We start from the raw sequence: 19,481 nt of genomic DNA, 5'->3' as shown, positions 1-19,481 counted from the left end.
GTTTCCTTGTTTCCTTGCCCGTGTTAGCGTTTTCTTCTGTTTTTTCTGTATTTTTCTTTTTCTCAGCCTGTGTCCTTCCTGATTGCCCGCCTACCCTCGCCGCCCTCCGTCTTCCCGCCCCGCTTCCCGCCACCACCGCAAGCCCCGCCCCTTTTTTCTTTCTGTTCCCTCCCCGCTCCCGCCTCCCAGCTGCTCCGCCCACCCGCGCACTTGGCCTTTATATGGCGACCGTGCGACACAGGTGAGTGTGACCCACTTGTGGGACACCCCTGCGCTGCACGGCCACCAGCTGCTGCGTGTGCCCCTCAGCCCGTCCCTGCCTCGCTGCCTGCCTCGCTGCCGGCCGACTCGGTTGTCATTTGTTTTGTTTTTGTTTTGACCGTCATTTGTGCTTGCTAAATTGTTTCCTTGTTTCCTTGCCCGTGTTAGCGTTTTCTTCTGTTTTTTCTGTATTTTTCTTTTTCTCACCCTGTGTCCTTCCTGATTGCCCGCCTACCCTCGCCGCCCTCCGTCTTCCCGCCCCGCTTCCCGCCACCACCGCAAGCCCCGCCCCTTTTTTCTTTCTGTTCCCTCCCCGCTCCCGCCTCCCAGCTGCTCCGCCCACCCGCGCACTTGGCCTTTATATGGCGACCGTGCGACACAGGTGAGTGTGACCCACTTGTGGGACACCCCTGCGGCGCACGGCCACCAGCTGCTGCGTGTGCCCCTCAGCCCGTCCCTGCCTCGCTGCCTGCCTCGCTGCCGGCCGACTCGGTTGTCATTTGTTTTGTTTTTGTTTTGACCGTCATTTGTGCTTGCTAAATTGTTTCCTTGTTTCCTTGCCCGTGTTAGCGTTTTCTTCTGTTTTTTCTGTATTTTTCTTTTTCTCAGCCTGTGTCCTTCCTGATTGCCCGCCTACCCTCGCCGCCCTCCGTCTTCCCGCCCCGCTTCCCGCCACCACCGCAAGCCCCGCCCCTTTTTTCTTTCTGTTCCCTCCCCGCTCCCGCCTCCCAGCTGCTCCGCCCACCCGCGCACTTCGCCTTTATATGGCGACCGTGCGAACGCGCAGCGTTGACGCGCAGCGGGCGCGCCGAAGGCGCGCCAAAGGTAAGCCCGTCTGCGCCCGTCCGCGACCGGATCGCGACCAGCGCCAGGACCCCTGGCCCCCGAAGACCCCGACCGACCCGCCTGACGTACTCCGCCGCCACCCTCATCGCTCTCAACTCCGGCCGACTCCCAGAATGCCATCAAGCCACCCCAAGACGTACCCACGGACCCTTCAGCTGCCACGCCTGCAAGTTCTCCTGCATCCGGACCTGCCCCGCACCAGCACCCGCCAAGTCGAACACCAGCAGCACCCACCTCAAGTGCATCCTGCTCAACACCCGCTCCGTCCACAGACACGCCGTGGAACTCTGGAACCTCCTAGACGCCACAGCCCCTGACGTTGCCTTCCTCACGGAGACCTGGATGAACGCCTCCTCAGCTCCAGACATCGCCATCGCCATCCCAGAGGGCTACAAGATCGTCCGGAGGGACCGAAACGCCAACCAGATGGGAGGAGGCATCGCCATCATCCACAGAAGCACCATCCGTCTCACGACCAGCACCGACAACACCCTGACCAGCGCCGAACACCTGCATTTCCAGATCCACACCAACCCGAACACCACCCTCAGAGGCACCCTGATCTACCGACCCCCTGGACCACGCACGCAATTCAGCGAGGACATCGCCGACTTCGTCAGCCCGCATGCCCTCCCCTCCGCTGACTACATCCTCCTGGGAGACCTCAACTTCCATCTGGAGAACAACAACGACCGCAACACCAGCACCCTGCTCGACAACCTCGCCAACCTGGGACTCAAGCAACTGGTGTCCACCCCCACCCACCGCGCCGGACACACACTCGACGCCGTCTTCTCATCCAGCACAGACATCGACTTCAGCCACGCCACAGAGCTTCAATGGACGGACCACAGCTGCGTCCACTTCACCTTCAAGAGAACGACGACCCACCAACACCAGCAACAGGCCGCCCGCAGAAGCTGGAACAAGATCACAGCAGACCAGCTCGCCACCTCCCTGAGCCAGCACCCCCCTGCCAGCTCAGCGAACCCCAGCCAGGCCGCCGTCAACCTCACGAAGTGGATCAGCAACTGCGCGGACGAACTCGCCCCACTGAGGACCCCGCCTAGCAGACACGGCAGCAAGAAGGCCCCATGGTTCACCGACGAACTCAAGAGCTCCAAGAAGAACTGCCGAGCCCTGGAGAAAGTCTGGAAAAGGGAACCGACACCGAACAACAGGACCTCCTACAAACTTGCCACCCGGAAACACCACCAGCTGATCCGCGCCGCCAAGAAAACAGCATTCAAGGACCGGCTGGACATCAACGCACACAACTGCAAGGAACTCTTCAACATCGTGAAAGAGCTTTCCAACCCCAGCGCAGGAAACAACGACATCACCCCATCGCAAGACCTCTGCAACTCCCTCGCTTCATACTTCCACAACAAGATCACGGACATACACAGCAGCTTCAACAACCAACCAACGCACACCATGACCGAACAACCACCCCCCACCACCACCCTCCACGCCTGGACCCCGATCAGCACCGAAGACACCATCCGCACGATGAACTCCATCCACTCCGGATCACCGGCCGACCCCTGCCCTCACCACGTCTTCAACAAGGCCGACGCTGTCATCGCACCCCACCTGCGAGACATCATCAACACATCCCTCGACACCGCCACCTTCCCTGAGAGCTGGAAGCACGCCGAACTCAGCGCCCTACTCAAGAAACCAACAGCGGACCCCACCGACCTCAAGAATTACCGCCCCATCTCGCTCCTCCCGTTTCCAGCCAAAGTCATCGAGAAGACCGTCAACAAGCAGATGGCCGCCTTCCTCGAGACGAACGGATCCCTCGACCCCTCACAGTCCGGCTTCCGAGCCAACCACAGCACCGAGACCGCCCTCATCGCCGCCACCGATGACATCCGAGCCCTGATGGACAATGGAGAAACAGCGGCCCTCATCCTCCTAGACCTCTCCGCGGCATTCGACACTGTCTGCCACCGTACCCTAGTGCAGCGCCTCAGCGACGTCGGAATTCAGGAGAAGGCACTGGAATGGATCATCTCCTTCCTCGACGGAAGAACACAGAGAGTCCGCCTGCCACCGTACAAGTCAGAGGCCTCCGAAGTCATCTGCGGCGTCCCCCAAGGATCATCTCTGAGCCCCACCCTCTTCAACGTCTACATGAGCCCCCTCGCGGCCATCGTACGCAAACACAACCTCAGCATAATCTCCTACGCCGACGACACCCAGCTGATCCTCTCCCTGACCAACGACCCCGCCGCCGCCAGAGCCAACCTGCACGAAGGGATGAAAGAGGTAGCCGAGTGGATGACGACCAGCCGCCTGAAACTGAACTCAGACAAGACGGAGGTCCTCATCCTGGGCTCTTCACCCTCCGCCTGGGACGACTCCTGGTGGCCACCCGCCCTGGGCACCGCACCCAAACCGACAGACCACACACGCAACCTGGGATTCATCCTGGACTCCTCCCTCTCCATGACCAGACAAGTCAACGCCGTCTCCTCGTCGTGCTTCAACATCCTGCGCATGCTACGAAAGATCTTCTGGTGGATCCCCACCGAGACCAGGAAGACCGTCACCCAGGCCCTCGTCACCAGCCGTCTGGACTACGGCAACGCCCTATACGCCGGTACCACCGCCAAGCTCCAGAAGAGACTCCAGCGGATCCAGAACGCCTCAGCCAGACTCATCCTCGACATCCCACGAACCAGCCACATCTCCGGACATCTGAGAGACCTTCACTGGCTCCCCGTCAACAAAAGAATCACCTTCCGCCTCCTCACCCACGCACACAAAGCTCTACACGATCGAGGCCCGAGCTACCTCAACAGCCGAGTCAACTTCTACGCTCCCAAACGCCACCTCCGATCAGCCAACCACGCCCTCGCCGCCGTCCCCCGCATCCGAAGAGCGACCACAGGAGGAAGGTCCTTCTCCTACCTGGCCGCCAAGACCTGGAACTCCCTCCCGACCGACCTGCGCCTGACCCAAGACCACCTCTCCTTCAGGAAGAAGCTGAAGACCTGGCTGTTCGAGCAGTAGCGGCACCCCCCCCCCCAGCGCCTTGAGACCCTACGGGTATGTAGCGCGCTTTATAAGTGTCACTGATTGATTGATTGAGTCTTTACTGCGATGTTGTGACGGGGTTCTCCTTGAGGGCTCCTCTACAGGTTCCCCCCAAACTCGGTTCCATTGGGTGTGCCCACTGCGATCGGGTGCCCTGCGGGGATTGGTGCGATGGGGCCGTGAATAGTCTTTCCGTCCTGGCCCTGATGCCGGTGTACGGGCGGGTATGACCCTGACGGACCCGCCCGGCCGCCATGCACCGAGGCGATGTGTACGGTGTGCGCGCGGTCCTGTTGATATCCACGCAGGACCCACGACTTAGGGGGCTGGTCCGTGGGGCAGAGGGAGAGGGGGGACTGTTATGGTTCTCCCGGGTCTCCCCACTCACTAACTCCCAGTCCTCGTAGCAAGGCCAGGTGTTCACATCCCCACCTGGACTCGCTGTAATCAGAATAATCTACCTTACACGAACATACCCTCTGGGTGCCTGTATTTGTTTCTCCCTGACAGGTATCCTACCTTTCCGGACAGCCCCACGGGAACAGTCTGCGGGGCCCATTAGGGTTGTTCTTAGGGTAAGCACATGACCAGTCACCATGTAGTGCTGTTTTAACCTCCTTGTCCTGTGTGAATTTGGTTGTTCTGACATATTGGAGTTTAAAATTGCCACAACCCTGTATTACACTGTCAAAATGTTATGAGTAGACGTTCTATCATCAAAATGTCTACTTTTGTGTGATTCAAGGAATGCAATTTATGTATGCTAGGTGTATGCTGTATGGAGGACGTGACGGAACCTAGTTATAGGATACGTTGCCACTTTTTATGCTAAATTGGCTTTCCTCAACATGCTTCTTCTAGGTTCCCTTCTAGAGTAGGACCAGTTGGCTTACTCCCTGATCGGCCCAGTGAGGTTGTATCTTTCTAAATATATTTTTATTTATTAATTTTTTCACTGTGTAGTACAAAACACTCGAGGTCCTGAAGAATTGCCAGATAGGCATGAAACATGTCGACCTTTCTAGAGGGTTGAGTTAGTACACTGTAGATTAGGCAGTTCCCTTTCTCCCCTCTCACCCCTTTTAATAAGGGAGCCAGCCACTCGAATAAAAGTCCTGTGTGGACTGACTCACCCTTTTTAACCTCACTCAAAACCTTCACGACTACACTTCACCAGACCCCTCACACGCACTCAAACCATTGGCTGGAACAAAAGATCTCCAACAAAGAGCGCCTTCGGCGCCCATCAGACATTGCAGCGCCAGTCTGACGAGGAGCAGGAGACCGATGATGAAGCCTGACACCTAGGTCCCTGGGTGTGTGAGGTCTCCTAGTTACAACAAGGGAACACCTTGTTCCCTGCCTCTCTTCTGTCTCCATTTCCTCACACCTCCATACTTACCTTTCCCTGGGGAACTCAGTACTCCTTTGCCTATCTACTGAGGGGGGATACCCCGAAACTGGTCCTATGATGCTTGTTTCTGGTCCAGAGAAGACCTGGCTTGGCAGGTCAGGCTAGACTGTTTCCATGAGGCACAGGGTCAAGACTGATTTGCATATAGCTGAGTCTGAACTGGCGTGTCAAAGTGAGCTAAAGAACGATGATGCATTCAACCCAGATCTGTGACTGGGGTGAGTTTCTGAAAAGTTTCAGTGCTCTGTCCATTATCTCCTTGTGTTTGCTTTGTTCACCCTACTTTGGCAGGGTATGCCCAGATGTGGGTCCCTAGCTCACTTTGCCACTCGATTCAAGCTAGCCTGGCTGATGAGGGGTGTTACCCCGAAACCGGTCCCAGGATACTTGTTTCCAGTGCAGGGAAGACCTGGCTTGGCAGGTCAGGCTGGACTGTTCCGATGAGGCACAGAGTCAAGACTGTTTTGCCTACAGCTGAGTCTGAACTAGGGTGGCAAAGTGAGCTAAAGAACGATGATGGATTCAACCCAGATCTATGACTGGGGGTGAGTGTCTGAAAAGTTTCAGTGCTCCGTTCACCATCTCCTTGCGTTTGCTTCGTGCGCCCTAAGTTGGCAGGGTATGCCCAGACATGTGTCCCTTGCTCACTTTACCACTGGATTCAAGCTATACTGGCTGATGAGGCGTATTACCTAGGCCTGGGCGGTAAATTCCGTTCCGCTCGCGGAATTTGGGTAATTTTGCGTTCCGCGGAGAATGCGAAATGACCCAAAATTCTGCGTTTTGTGACTTTGCGGAATTTTTTGCTTGTTTGCGTTCTCAAAATGTGTGTTTGCGAGATATTTCCCCAGAGCACGCAAAGAGCGATTGCGAACAGGAAAAAAGCATCACGAACAAGCAATTCCGCGTGTTCGCGGAATTTCTGCGCGTTCGCTGAGATTTTTTACCGTTTCGCGGAGATTTGCGTAACACGATTACGCAAATTCCGCCCATCCCTAGTATTACTCCAAAACCGGTCCCAGGATGCTGGTTTCTGGTCCAGGGAAGACCTGGCTTAGCAGGTCAGGCTGGACTGTTCCCAGGAGGCACGGGGTCGACTGATTTGCATATAGCTGGGTCTGAACTGGGGTGGCAAAGTGAGCTAAAGAACGATGATCGATTCAACCCAGATCTGTGACTGGGGGTGAGTGTCTGAAAAGTTTCTGTGCTCCGTCCATCATCTCCTTGTGTCTGCCTCCCTGTCACGGACATCAGCCTATCGGTGCTGCAGCGGGAGATGGTCCGCTCCACCGATGGCACACGGCTAAGGTGCTTGTGAATTCTCTCCCACCTGACACGTCTCTCAGAGAGTCTATACCCTGGTTCTCTCTTCCTCCAGCACCAAGCATTTGAGTGAGGTAGTGTGCAATTAGTTAGATTAAGGCTGCTACCTCCCTCTCCTCAAAACGACATACTCTCTCCTTCCCAGACATGATTAAAAGACACACAAATAGTAACTAGAAAGATAAAAGAAAAATATTAACACATCTAAACAAATAAACCCATAACCTACTCCAAACAGACACACTAATATTAAACAAGACAAAACACTTTAGAACACAAACATTACACAAAGGAACCGGCGAACAGAAAATACTTTTTCTTTTTTTTTATATTTTATTTATTAAATTTGTTGCAAAACAGAAAACATGAGACACAAAGAAAAAGTCTGTGCAAAGTCACAATACACAGTATTAAGGTACAGTCCAAGACAGGCATAGCGTTACAATGAGGAGCATTATTGCGGCAGGAGGAACCAGGAATAATAAAATAGCAGCACCAGAAAACCATAGGGTCACGTCCACCCCAAAGGGCGCGCAGAGAAGAACAGTAACCAATAAGGACAGAGGATTGCAGGAGCGTCAATGGGAAATACAGTTAGGGACCCGGAAGGGGCCAGCGCCGGCGGCCGCCGCGGACCAAAGGCTGTCGGGGAGCACGGGAAAGGCAGCATCACCGGGGAGGAAGCGGGAGAGAAGGGATGGGCGATAGAAGGCCAATCAGAGAGCAAGGCGGGAGGGACATAATCTCAGCATTATGAACCTGGAGTCAATACCTCCCCCCCCCCAAGGAACACACATGGAAAGACTACAACGGAAAGGCGCAGGAAACAGCAAAGGCGCCGCGGGGATAAGGTAAGGAGGATAGTCAATGACCAACATCAGCGGTCGCGGTGCCGGCGGGGAGAATGGGAGAGGCAGCGCCGCTGGAGTGAGAGCGGGAAAGGAGATAGGCAACCAAGGGGGCCCAAATGTCGAGAGGGCGAGATCTGGCGGGTATCAAATCCCAAAACTCAGATAAGAGCGTCTGGCAGTGAGCGGCATCCTCCGGCCAACTCAAAACCTTAGGAGCGGGCCGCCGACCCCAAAACATGGCCACCCTAAGCCTGGAAAGGATTAGGGTGCACCGCCTCACTGGTGATGTCAGAGATAGTGGAGCAAACCGCCTGCCAGAACTCCTGAACCTTAGGACAAAGCCATGCCAAGTGAGCAAAGTCCGCAGCTGGGGCGGCACAACGCCTACACGAGTCCTCAGGGATAAGCCCAAGCCGATGGAGATGCACGGGAGTGCGGTAAAACCTGTGCAAGAACTTGAAATGAATCAAGCGGAGCCGATAATTCGGTGAAAGGTTTTTGGTTTGACTGCAGCAATAAAGCCAATCGACCTCCGAGATATCAATACCAAGGTCCGCACCCCAAGCCTCACGCGCCCGAGTCGAGGAGATAGGGGATGAAGACAGGGCGAAAGCGAACAGTTTAGTGACCAACTTGTGTGGCGACGTGAAAGTATATACGAAATCCAGGGCTGGAAAAGTAGGGGGGGGGTTGTGGGAAGGTAGGATGCATTTTCAGGCAAGTAACCCACAACTGATAGAATAAGAGCGTGTCCTGCAAAGATGGAGACTCTGGAAGCGAGTAGAAGGATTTCTCCGGGTAGAGATCAGCTAAAGTCCTCAGGCCCAGCCGCGCTGCATGACGAGACATGCTAGAAGACTGAAGGGACGGGAAGTCCGGGTGGTCCATAATTGGCATAGCATTGGTGGAGAGAAAAGAAAGACCAGAAAGCTGGCGCAACGAGTACCATGCCCAGTGCAGCGTCTCGACCGTATCGACCTCCGTCCGGGGGCGCACCGTAGGAGCGAATAGCGCAGTAGTTAGTGTTCAGGGGGAGGCGACGTCAGACTCCACCACAACGTGGGGCTGATAGGGAGTGGGGTGTAGCCAAAAATGCAAGAAGCTGGCCTGAGCGCATAGAGCGTAGAGCCGAACGTCAGGCGCACCCAGGCCGCCAACCGACAAGGGCAAAGTCAGGATATCATAAGCTACCCTGGGTTGCCGCCCCGCCCACACCAGCGAGACGACCAGAGAACGCACCCTACGGAAGAAATGATAAGTTAGGGGATAGGTATGCTTGAAAAGAGTTAGAGTAATTTAGGGAGGACCACATCTTGGCTATAGCGATGCGGCCGGCCAGGGACAACGGCTGGTGGCTCCACAGAGGGATCTTGGATTCGAGCCAGTCCACCTCGCGCCCAAAGTTCGACCTCCAAAGGTCATCCAAGTCTCTACTCAGCCAGATTTCCAAGTAACGCGTACTCCCGGACGCCCGCTCAAACGGGAAGTCAGGCACGAAGGGGAGGGTAGCATCCCTCAATGGGAAAAGAACGGACTTACTCCAGTTTACCTGGATGCCCGAGAGCCCGCCAAATCGAATAACCTCCCTCACCAAGGGACTGAGGTTTTCCTGGGGGTGACGGACATATAGAGTGATGTCGTCCACATACATGGAAACTAGGAACAAACAGAAAATACTTAAAACAAACAACACCAATCAAACACACCAGACAACCCACAAGACTCTCCAAATCACAAAGCAAATCTCTCAACCTCCACTGAGCATTAACCACAAACAAAGCTAAACAATATTTGACTCTTTTCCTGGTACGTCATGTCCTGGGTGTCTCCACCTTATTTGCATAGCATTTCATAGTTTTTCACCATGCATGGGCCATGCAAGACATGTTTGCCCAACGGAGCGTCCTGTTGTACCACGCAAAACATGTTTGTGCTACGCAGCGTCCTATTGTACCATGCAAAAGCCATGCAAGAAATGTCTGCGCTGCTCAGTGTCCTAATTTACCATAAAAAGACCACACAAGACATGTTTGCACAAAGTAGCGTCTAATTTAACACTCACGGACCACTAGAGACGTGTTTGATGAGAGCAGCATCCTAATGTACCACACAAGAGCCACAAAAGACATGTTTGCACTAAGCAGCATCATAATTTTACATGCAAGGGCCACGCAAGACATATTTACACTGAGCAGTATTCTAATTTAACACACAAGGGCCACACAAGACAGATTTGCACTAAGCAGCAACATAATTTAACATGCAAGGGCCACGCAAGACATATTTACACTGAGCAGCATTCTAAATTAACATGCAAGGGTCACCCAAGATATGTTTGCATTAAACAGCAGCCTAATGTACCACGCAAGGGCCACACAAGACATGTTTCTACTAAGTATCACCCTAATGTGCCAAGAAGACATGTTTGCACTAAACAGCATCATAAGTTAACCTGCAAGGGCCACCCAAGACATATTTGTACTAAGCAACATCCTAATGTACAAGGAAAGGGCAACACAAATTTTTTTTGCACTAATCAGCATCCTAATTTAACATGCATGGGCCCACCAAGATATATTTGCACTAAGCAGCATCATAATTATTTATTTAAGAAGCTTATAGAGCGCGCAGCTATCCCACAGGGTCTCCCGGTGCTATCGTCGGACATTAACATAGCGTAGCAAGAGGAATATATAAGAAGGCAGGATTTAATCAGGGTTGCTAAAAAGTAACGTTTTTAGGTTTTTACAGAACTGAAACAGTGAGTTACAGGATTTGAGAGCTAGCGGCAGAGAGTTCCAGAGTTTCGGGCCCAACACGGAAAAGGAGCACCCCTTAAGACGAGCTTTGAGAATCATGGGAACCTAAAACAGTGCAAGGTTAGCTGATCTCAACAAACAGGTGGGAACATATGGAGAGACAAGGCTTGGATGTAACAAGGAGCAAGACCATGTCTATTGTGAAACATATAAAACAAGGACTTGAACTTGATCTGTTTGTCAACTCTCAGCCAGTCCAGTCTCTGCAACAAGGGAGAGACGGATGAAAATCTCTGCAGCCGAAAGAGAATGCGGGCAGCCACATTTTGGATGATCTGTAAGCGACGAGTCAAGGCTTTGTCAGCTCCCAGATACAGAAAAATCCCATAATCCAATCTGGTTGTGATCAGAGCTTGCAGCACTGTTCTCTGTGAACCTAGGGGGATCAGCCAGAGTATTTTCTTGAGCCATTTCAGAATGGAAAAACAGGAGGCAATGAGCTTAGAGACCTGTGGTGTCAGATTGCCTGTGTCTCACAGAGCCACCTTGTGTCAATCTACTTAGCATGGCAAATCTGGAGTAAAGCAAGGCTGCGCAGGTGAATGCCTTGCAGTAATCAGAGCTGGGAAGGTATTACATGGGTGGCACACATCCACCAATGTGTTTTGCGCACTTAGAGATTTATATAAGACACGTAAACCTGGGAACGGGTCAAAGTGCAAACCCTTCCTTGGTGAAACATAACAAGGGCAACTATGTTTACTTATGCTTGTTAATCCCTCTCTCTATGCGTGCTGCATTCTACAGCACACATTACAAGAGGAAAATGCCTCATGGGCATCTTTTATGGGCAGGACGGCGCCGCTCCACGCACAAAAAGAATCCTGACTGAAGTAGCGGTCGGTGGTGGGCGTAGCTGCCGGGCGGTGACGTGGGGAGGAGGAGGGGGAGGGGCAGGGTGGGGGATAGTAATCTATGGATTACAAAGGATTACAGGTAAGTAACCACATAAATAAATAAACAAATTTCGTTGCGCGCACTGCATCCCCAAATGCGATGCAGTGCACGCAACGAAATTCGCTTTATTTATTTATAGGTTTACTTACCTGTAATCCTCCGTAATCCATAGATTAGTATCCCCCACCCTGCCCCTCCCCCGCCCCACGGCATCACCCGGCAGCGACTCCCACCACCGACCGCTACTGCCTGACTGTAAAGCTGGTACCCTTGCACCGTATCACATGGGTGCCTGGAATGGCAAAGGCAGCACTCATTGCAGCATTGAGAAGTCAGGAATGCCCCATATCTTTTCAGATATGGTGCATTGCTGCACTCTCCCCGTGACACAACACAGAGCTGAAAGCTGACTTGCAGCATTGTGTTGCATCACTTTATTTGAAATATGGACCTTGACAGAGTGTACATATTTTGTCATCTCCCTAGAGTGGGCAGAAAACAACAGTATGTGATGCATGCACTTAGTCGCATCTTGTGGGATGTGTTTAATTAGCAATTGTGCTGTTGGAGTACATTTAGGATCTTTACCACAACCATGTTTTTTTAACTGCACATGTCATGACTTACAATAATGACATACTTTGTAGTGTAAGTCCCTTTGTTGAAACTCTGGTTACACATATTACCAACTCCTCGCCCATAGCAGACCTGCTTTAGAATGGTGAGAGCTTTTACAGCTTATACTATGTGACTTTACAATTCTGTAAACATAGATGGGTGTATGCATATGTACACCCATAATCGTACCAAGGTGGTTCTTCACAACACAAGGTTGCCCAATCAAGCAACATGTATTGGCCCACATTGTTTTTGAGTAAACAACACGCACATAGCCACACAAAGTGGGCTAAAATGGCTTACTGCATATAAACATTTATGTAACGTGAGAATTCATTCACTTACATACCACAGCTACTATTACAATAAATACATGCCCCTATGAACCCATGCCTGATAGTACATATTTTTTATATATTTTTTTTGTTGATGAGAGTAAGTAGATTCTTTATACCTATCCCATTCTGTGGAACACAGGAGGTGTGTTGAGAAGTTTTATTGATTCTCCGCATATACACCAACAAACACCACCTATTCTCCTTTGTTAGTGTCCTACACATTCAGCATGAACCATGGAGTCTGGACCAGTATCACGGAATGCCTATTTGGATAATGACACTGAGACATCAGCAAACCTACTGTGACGGCATTAGGAGGTGTGATGAGGTTTATATATAACTATGTTGATGCATGACAGATGACTCTACTCAGCTATCATCATACATCCCCAGATTACTCATATATGCTTTGCTCAAGCCTCAGACGTAAATGAACCCCACCTCACACTTTTACTATTGCAGTTATTACAGACAGCAGAGCTCCAGTAAGGTCCTTGGAGCTATTGAACCCCTGCCAAACAGTTTCTACATGAATTCAGAAGTTTTCAAAGCTATTCCAAAGGGCTGCCATGTACATAGAGTCAACCTTATAACCCAGTGATGAAATAGACGTGCCAGTTCTTTCAAAGCCTGTGGACACTGGTCTGGCTGCTTGTGTGCAGGCCAGCAGGGTCATCAGTACTCCCATTCCTCTTCCCAGTGAAGAGTAAGACAGCCAACATACCACGTTGGTTTACCCTTAGCGGCACTTGTCCAACACATGGGGTGCAGGATTCAATATTTTCTTCCAGGTTGGCCATCCATTATGTCTGACAGTTTGGTCTTACCGATAGTTCAAAATGGATAAGCCCTGACTTTATCTCTGTACTGCCCACAATTCCTTTCACACCGGAGTGAATTTTAGCTGAGAACTGTCCGTTCTTTTACAGGATATATGGCTGTTGCATAACAGGGAGCCATCAAGATGGTGATGGACTCGGAGAAAGGTAGGGGTTATTACGCTCGCTGTTTGCATATTCAGATGGAGGACAGGGACCTCTGACCAATTCTGGACCTTCTGCCTCCGAGTGCCATCCTGCAAAAGGAAAAATTCAAAATGATCGCACTCGCTGTGGACCCAGGCGACTAGTTAGTGTCCTTGTACCTGCAGGATGCAAATTTTTATATACCCGTCATGCAGTCCCACAGAGGTTATCTGCAGTTCAAGGCAGGTCAGGAGGATATTCTGTTTGCTTTGCTCCTCTTCCGGTGCCCCAGCACTTTACTGGTGTTCACAAAAGGTATGACAGTGGTCACTGCCTATCTTTGGAGGGCAGGAATACCACTATTCCCATACCTTGGTGAGTGTTTGTTGAAGGTGAGCTTGCCACAGTCAGTCGTGGGTCACTGCCTGATGACGGCTAACCTCTTGACATCGTTGGGTTCACTATCAACAACTCGAAGTCCCACCTGACTCCTTCCATTCCATTCCATTCATTGGGGCAACCTTGGACACAGAGGAGTTCAGGGCTTTCCTTCCATCGCAACAAGTCCAGGACATCCAGCCTGTGATCCCGAAGTTTCACACTCAGTCATAGATCATGGTGAGAGCAGCTCTGAGGCTGTTTGGCCTCTCAGCTTCATGCATCCTCCTCGTTAGCTTTGCTTGTTGCCACATGGGTGCTCTGCAATGGGATTTGAAGTTCCAATGGGTGCAGCATCAAGGCAATCTGACAGATGCCTTCCAAGCCTTGGAAGTGACAGCTCGAGATTTGCAGTGATGGCTGTTCTAATGCAATTGGCCCAGTGGCAGCCCCCTCCTTCTTCCCCATTAAGAGCTGATGGTGGAGACAGATGCATTCCTATTGGGCTGGGAAGATCAAATGGGGGAGGTGGAAATCAGGGTACTCTGATCTCCATAAGAGGGATGCCTCCGCATCAATTTGCTGAAGTTCCAGCTCATTCGACTGGTTCTCAAGGCCTTCCAGTGAATCGTATGGAGAAGGCGGGCTTATGGTCTTGCGTAAAACACCAATACCATGGGGTACTGCAACAAGCAGAGCTGAATGAGGTTCTGGGTCAGGAGGGTCTGTCTCACTGGAGTTGGTTGGGGCACATTGGCATTTTTGCTGAAAGCGAACCACCAAGCAGGGTCCCTGAATGCCAAAGTAAACCTATTGAGCAGACTGAGTCTTGCAGATAACAAGTGATAGCTACACACCAAGGTGGCACAGGGCATCTTCCAACAGTGAGGTTTATCCTTGCAAGTTTTTCTCACCATTGTAGAGTCAAACAATATGCATGTTGGAGTTTCTGCAAGAACACTCTCTAGGACATGGGACTCCTGTATGCCTAATAGCCTCTGTCTCTCCTGCCCAGAGTTCTGAAAATGATCAGGATGGACTGGATCCACATCATCCTAGTGGCTCAGAATTGACCCAGGATAGTGTGGCACCTGGACCTTCTGCAAATTAGTTTCTGTAACCTAATTAAGCTGCCACTTTGCAAGTTCTCGGCAACACAGTATAGACCTCCTCCTGAATCTACGTAATCTACATATACATGTGTGGCGATTGAACAGTGGCAGTTGATTGCATTTGATTTGCCGCTCTAAGTGGTGGATGTCACCCTTGACACTAGGTGCCCTTTCTTTGTTTGGTTTTATATAGCACGAATTAGACCAGAGGATATCCGGTATCAGAGCGCTTTACTTGAGCACCAGTTTTGTTACAGATGGACACATTCATTTTTGTTAGGCACAGGGCAACTAAGTGATTTGTCCATCATCACAGGATGTTGAGCATCGTTGCTGAGACTCCAGTCCGGTTCCCCAGCTTCGAGGTCGACTGCTCTCGCCGTAAAGCTACATCCCCTTCCAAGAATTCTTTTTATGCTGGGTGCTAGGACGTGTGGCGTTCACAAGACTGAACACCCTCCCTCACACAAACAGAGTTGTCAGATGTTGTTTTCTTTGCCTTTTCTTCGGCCCCAGCAAGGGCTTCTAGTAGGCACTTATTTAATGTGCAGCCTTTTTAGCCTTTCTACTTTTGCCGGACCACCCACCCTTGTATAAAGCGCCTGCGGTGATGAGATGTATTCAAGGTTTGCCACTTATTCCCCTCCCAAACCGAATCTGGTGCCACAGTGGAACCTAAACTTGGTTTTGATGTTTCTCATGTGTACACATTTTGAGCTGATTTAAAGCTGTTCGCTGCATCTCCTGGCCTGAAAGACAGCTTTCCTTACTGTGATTACATCAGCTCCTCACATGAGTGAACTTCAAGCATTTTCAGTGCACCTGCCCTACTCCACCTCTTTCCTGGACACGTTAGAGGCTAGGCTTCGGGTGGCCTTCTGTAGGAAGCTGGCTCTGTATATACTGTACCAAAGTGAGGTATAGTGTGCACAGAGTCCAGGGGAACCCAAAAGGTAGGCTGAAGTAAAGTAGATACCACCTCACTCTCTATTTGTGGTAGTGTGGTCGAGCTGTAAGGCTTTATCAGAGGACAGTGTTAAGCATTTGTTGTACACACTCAGTCATCAAGTGAATTCACACACTCAAAGACTGAACTTCAAACCAACTGTTTTTGCATAAAAATATTCTTTTAGTTATTTTATTTCCTAGAACCAAACAAGCCTGGCACAGGTAAGTGATAAATACTTTACAGTAAATATACATTTGTAACACAGTTTGGATTGTAATTGTATATGCACTCTGTTTTGATTTACACTACTGTTACTGAGAAATGCAATGATTTGGAAATAGAGTACATATACTTTGAATGGGCTTTTTAGTAAAATGACCAGTACATTGCTTTCATATTACTTTTCTTACACAGTGTAGTATACCTGGATCCTACACTGGGACATTTCCTGTAAACAGTTAAGTAAAAGCGCTTTTGTTATATAGTACAGTTGTAAAAGGATTTCTTAGATCTTCCAACTTCACACTTCAAATCTGTTCATAGAAAAACAGTCAATGTTATCCTATGTAGGAAAATAGTGCTATTGGTTCAAAGGTAAGTACTTTTTTGTGGGAGTTGGTATTCTGGAGTTAGACTCTGGGGTCCCCCAGGGTCAAGGATGCACTCTTGTTACACCCTCAGCGGCACTAGGGTGGCTGGGTGTAGAGTACAGAGGCCCAATGTTATCAATGGGAGATAGGGGGCCTCCGGTTCGTGGCTGCTGACAAGCAGGCCACTGGGTTGTGTGAGCAAAGATCCTGGACTTCAGCACAGGGCAGATGGGGGTTTAGGCCAGCACAAAAGATGCACCCTCAGGGGCACTGGGGCGGCTGGGTGCAGAGTGCTGTTTTGGCGTCGTGTGCCCTGTAGCTTTCAATGGGGAGTCTCCCTTTTGCAAAAGCATTGCAGGCTCGGGAGGAAGGTCTTCTGGGTGCGACCACCACTTGGAGAGGTAAGTTGGGTTGTTGGTGGTTGTCTAGGCTCCATCGGTGGGGCCACCCAAGGCCGTGCGGCGTCGGGTGCAGTCAGGCGTCAGGGTGCCTTTTAGGGTTGGATCTTCTTACCAGCTCCTGGTCACGGTTGGGGGGACCTTCCGGTTTGAGGCTGCAGGCATCGGCTTGAGGCTTGAGGCAGGTCAGGGATCACCGGATCTCAGGTCAGGTTCGCCGAGGAGTCCTCCTCTTGCTTTTGGGCCACTCAAACTCGGGCCGTGGGCGTCAGGTGCAGGTGCAGAGTGGGGCAGACCCGTGGATCCTTGCAGAGCTGGAGTCTGTTGTTAAACAAATCTGGTGTTTACTGGAGACAGAGTCTTTGGGATGCATGGTTGGCAGGTCCTTCGGGTTTCTCGAGGTTGCTGGCTGCAGGACACACCGGGATTTCACTGGAGCAGGTTTGAGGTGGGGACAGGCCGGTAGGGCTGGGGCCAAGTCAGTGAGCATCCTCCTCTTGTTAGCATCGGCATGGCTGTTCGGTCCTTCTTCTTCTGGTTTCTTGTCTGAGGAAGCAAGGTTCAGGGGTGCCCCTAAATAGTATATTCAGGGGCGTTACAGGTAGGTTAAAGGTTGGGACCAATGGGTCCCCTCCCTGGTGTGGGTACACCGCCTCTTACTCCACCCTCCAGTGGGAGGGGGGCATAAGCCTTTCCCTGGTTGACTGGGTCCCACCCTTCTGCAAGATGGCGGGGACTGAGACTTGTGCTTCACCTCGCCTCCCCCACCTGAGGGGTGGAGTTGGCAGAGGTGGGCACACCTCTCTTCCTCACTTGTTTTTTCCGCCGGTTCTCCCGCCAAAAGTGGGGTTCAGAACCAGTGGGGACCAGTTGCTGAAAGCCGCAAGTGGCCTGAGGAAGCTCACAAAGGTGAAAAGCCTTTGAAGCTTCCCCTTTGTGGACCCTACCCATCCTGGGGAAGGAGGCCTGGCACCTTGTCCCAGGATGTGCATTGTTTCAGGCCCCCGAGAGCAGCAGGCTCTCGACCCAGGGGTCCAGAAACATGTCTGGTGGTGGCAGCTGTAATCAGCCACTCAGCCTGGACACTAGTGGTAGGTTGTTTTTCAGGGGGCATCTCTAAGATGTCCTCTGTGTGCATTTTCCATTAAATCCCACACTGGCACCAGTGTGGGTTTAATGTACTGAGAAATTTGATACCAAACTTCTCAGTTTTCAGTGTAGCCATTATAGTGCTGTGGAGTTCGCAATGACAAACTTTAGCAGAATGTTTACTGCTGCTACATGTCACTGCTGTATGTGAAACACGTGCTGCTACATGTGTTGGCATTTCGGGCTGGACTGTTCCCATGAGGCACAGGGTCAGACTGATTTGCATATAGCCATGTCTGAACTGGGATGGCAGAGTGGGCTAAAGAACGGTGATGGATTCAACCCAGATCTTTTGACTGGGTGTGAGTGTTTGATTGGTTCGGATGCTCCGTCCATCACCACCCCCTTTTGTACCGCTGCTGTAAATGTTTAACACTCTTCCAGCGGGATCACGCTGTGCCCATGGTGACAGTTTGAGCTCAGCAGGGTCCGTGGTGTCGGAATATATAATGGACATGGTGGCTCGCGGCCAAGAAGGTGCACCCCCCATTCTCCACTCAGCAGCCTCCTCAGCTGCCCGCGCGCGAATCAATGCCCGGACCTGAGCTGTCAGCACTGCTCAGACAGGAGTTTTGTTTCATAGTAGCTGTTATAATGTAGAAGAAATTAAGATATATAGTTGAAGGAGAGGCTGGCCGCACCAGTTTACCCTAAAGTGCTTCTTTGATGCTTTAATTCTGAAACGTTTAGGTATTTACCATCTTTTTGACGTTTAAAATGGGAGGTGGGTGGAAGGGGCTTTGTTTTCTGTCAGAATTTGTGGACCTTCCAAAAAAATGGTCTTGGATATTTTTATGACTAGTTTTGACTACTGATCCAGTGACAATGGGCGTAGTTAAATTGTCACTGCTATTTGCACTGCCTCTTGCCCCATCATCTACCGTGCACTGGGTGAATCTCAGTACTCTGTGCAGCTCGTGCAGGGAGCCGGGTATCGCTGCTGCTGTGCAGATAACCTTGCGCAGGTGCAGTATCGTGGTCTTGGAGCTGCGTGGAGGAGGGGACCACTGTGCCGGGTGTCAGTGAATCTCAGCAGGGAGTGGAGGCTGAACAAGACTTATTGGGATCACCCTGTGTGGAGAACCCTGGAGTGACAGGAAGAAAACAACAGGGACCAGTGAATGGCGCGGGGTGCGAGGTCACCTTAAATCCAGCAGGTGAGCAGCGCTTACAAGCACCATCTACATATCTGAGCTTTAGCGTGTTGGATTTTGCTCTGGGTATTCCTCTGCATGTCTTTGTCTTTTTGTTGTATACATGTGATTTATACTATGATTAAAGAATTGCAAGGACCTGCCAAAAGTAAAGTAAACATTATGAGTGCTCTCGCGGGGCCGCTGCAGGCCTGTAAACATTTGGAGTCTGGGGTGGCCTAGTCCAAGTCCTGCACTTGCACACCTTCACATAATGTGTGCTATGGGGCTCCTGCGCAGAGGATCACACGTTTCTGAGTCATTGTTCTTGGGATCTTTCTAGGGTGTCCTGATTCACAGCTGGGTAGACAGACTTCTCTTGGTCTACTACA

This window comes from Lissotriton helveticus, chromosome 1_1 (assembly GCF_964261635.1).
Source record: "Lissotriton helveticus chromosome 1_1, aLisHel1.1, whole genome shotgun sequence".
In the NCBI taxonomy this organism is placed as follows: Eukaryota; Metazoa; Chordata; class Amphibia; order Caudata; family Salamandridae; genus Lissotriton; species Lissotriton helveticus.
The sequence above is the reverse complement of the archived record's forward strand: the minus strand, read 5'-3'. Positions refer to the sequence as shown.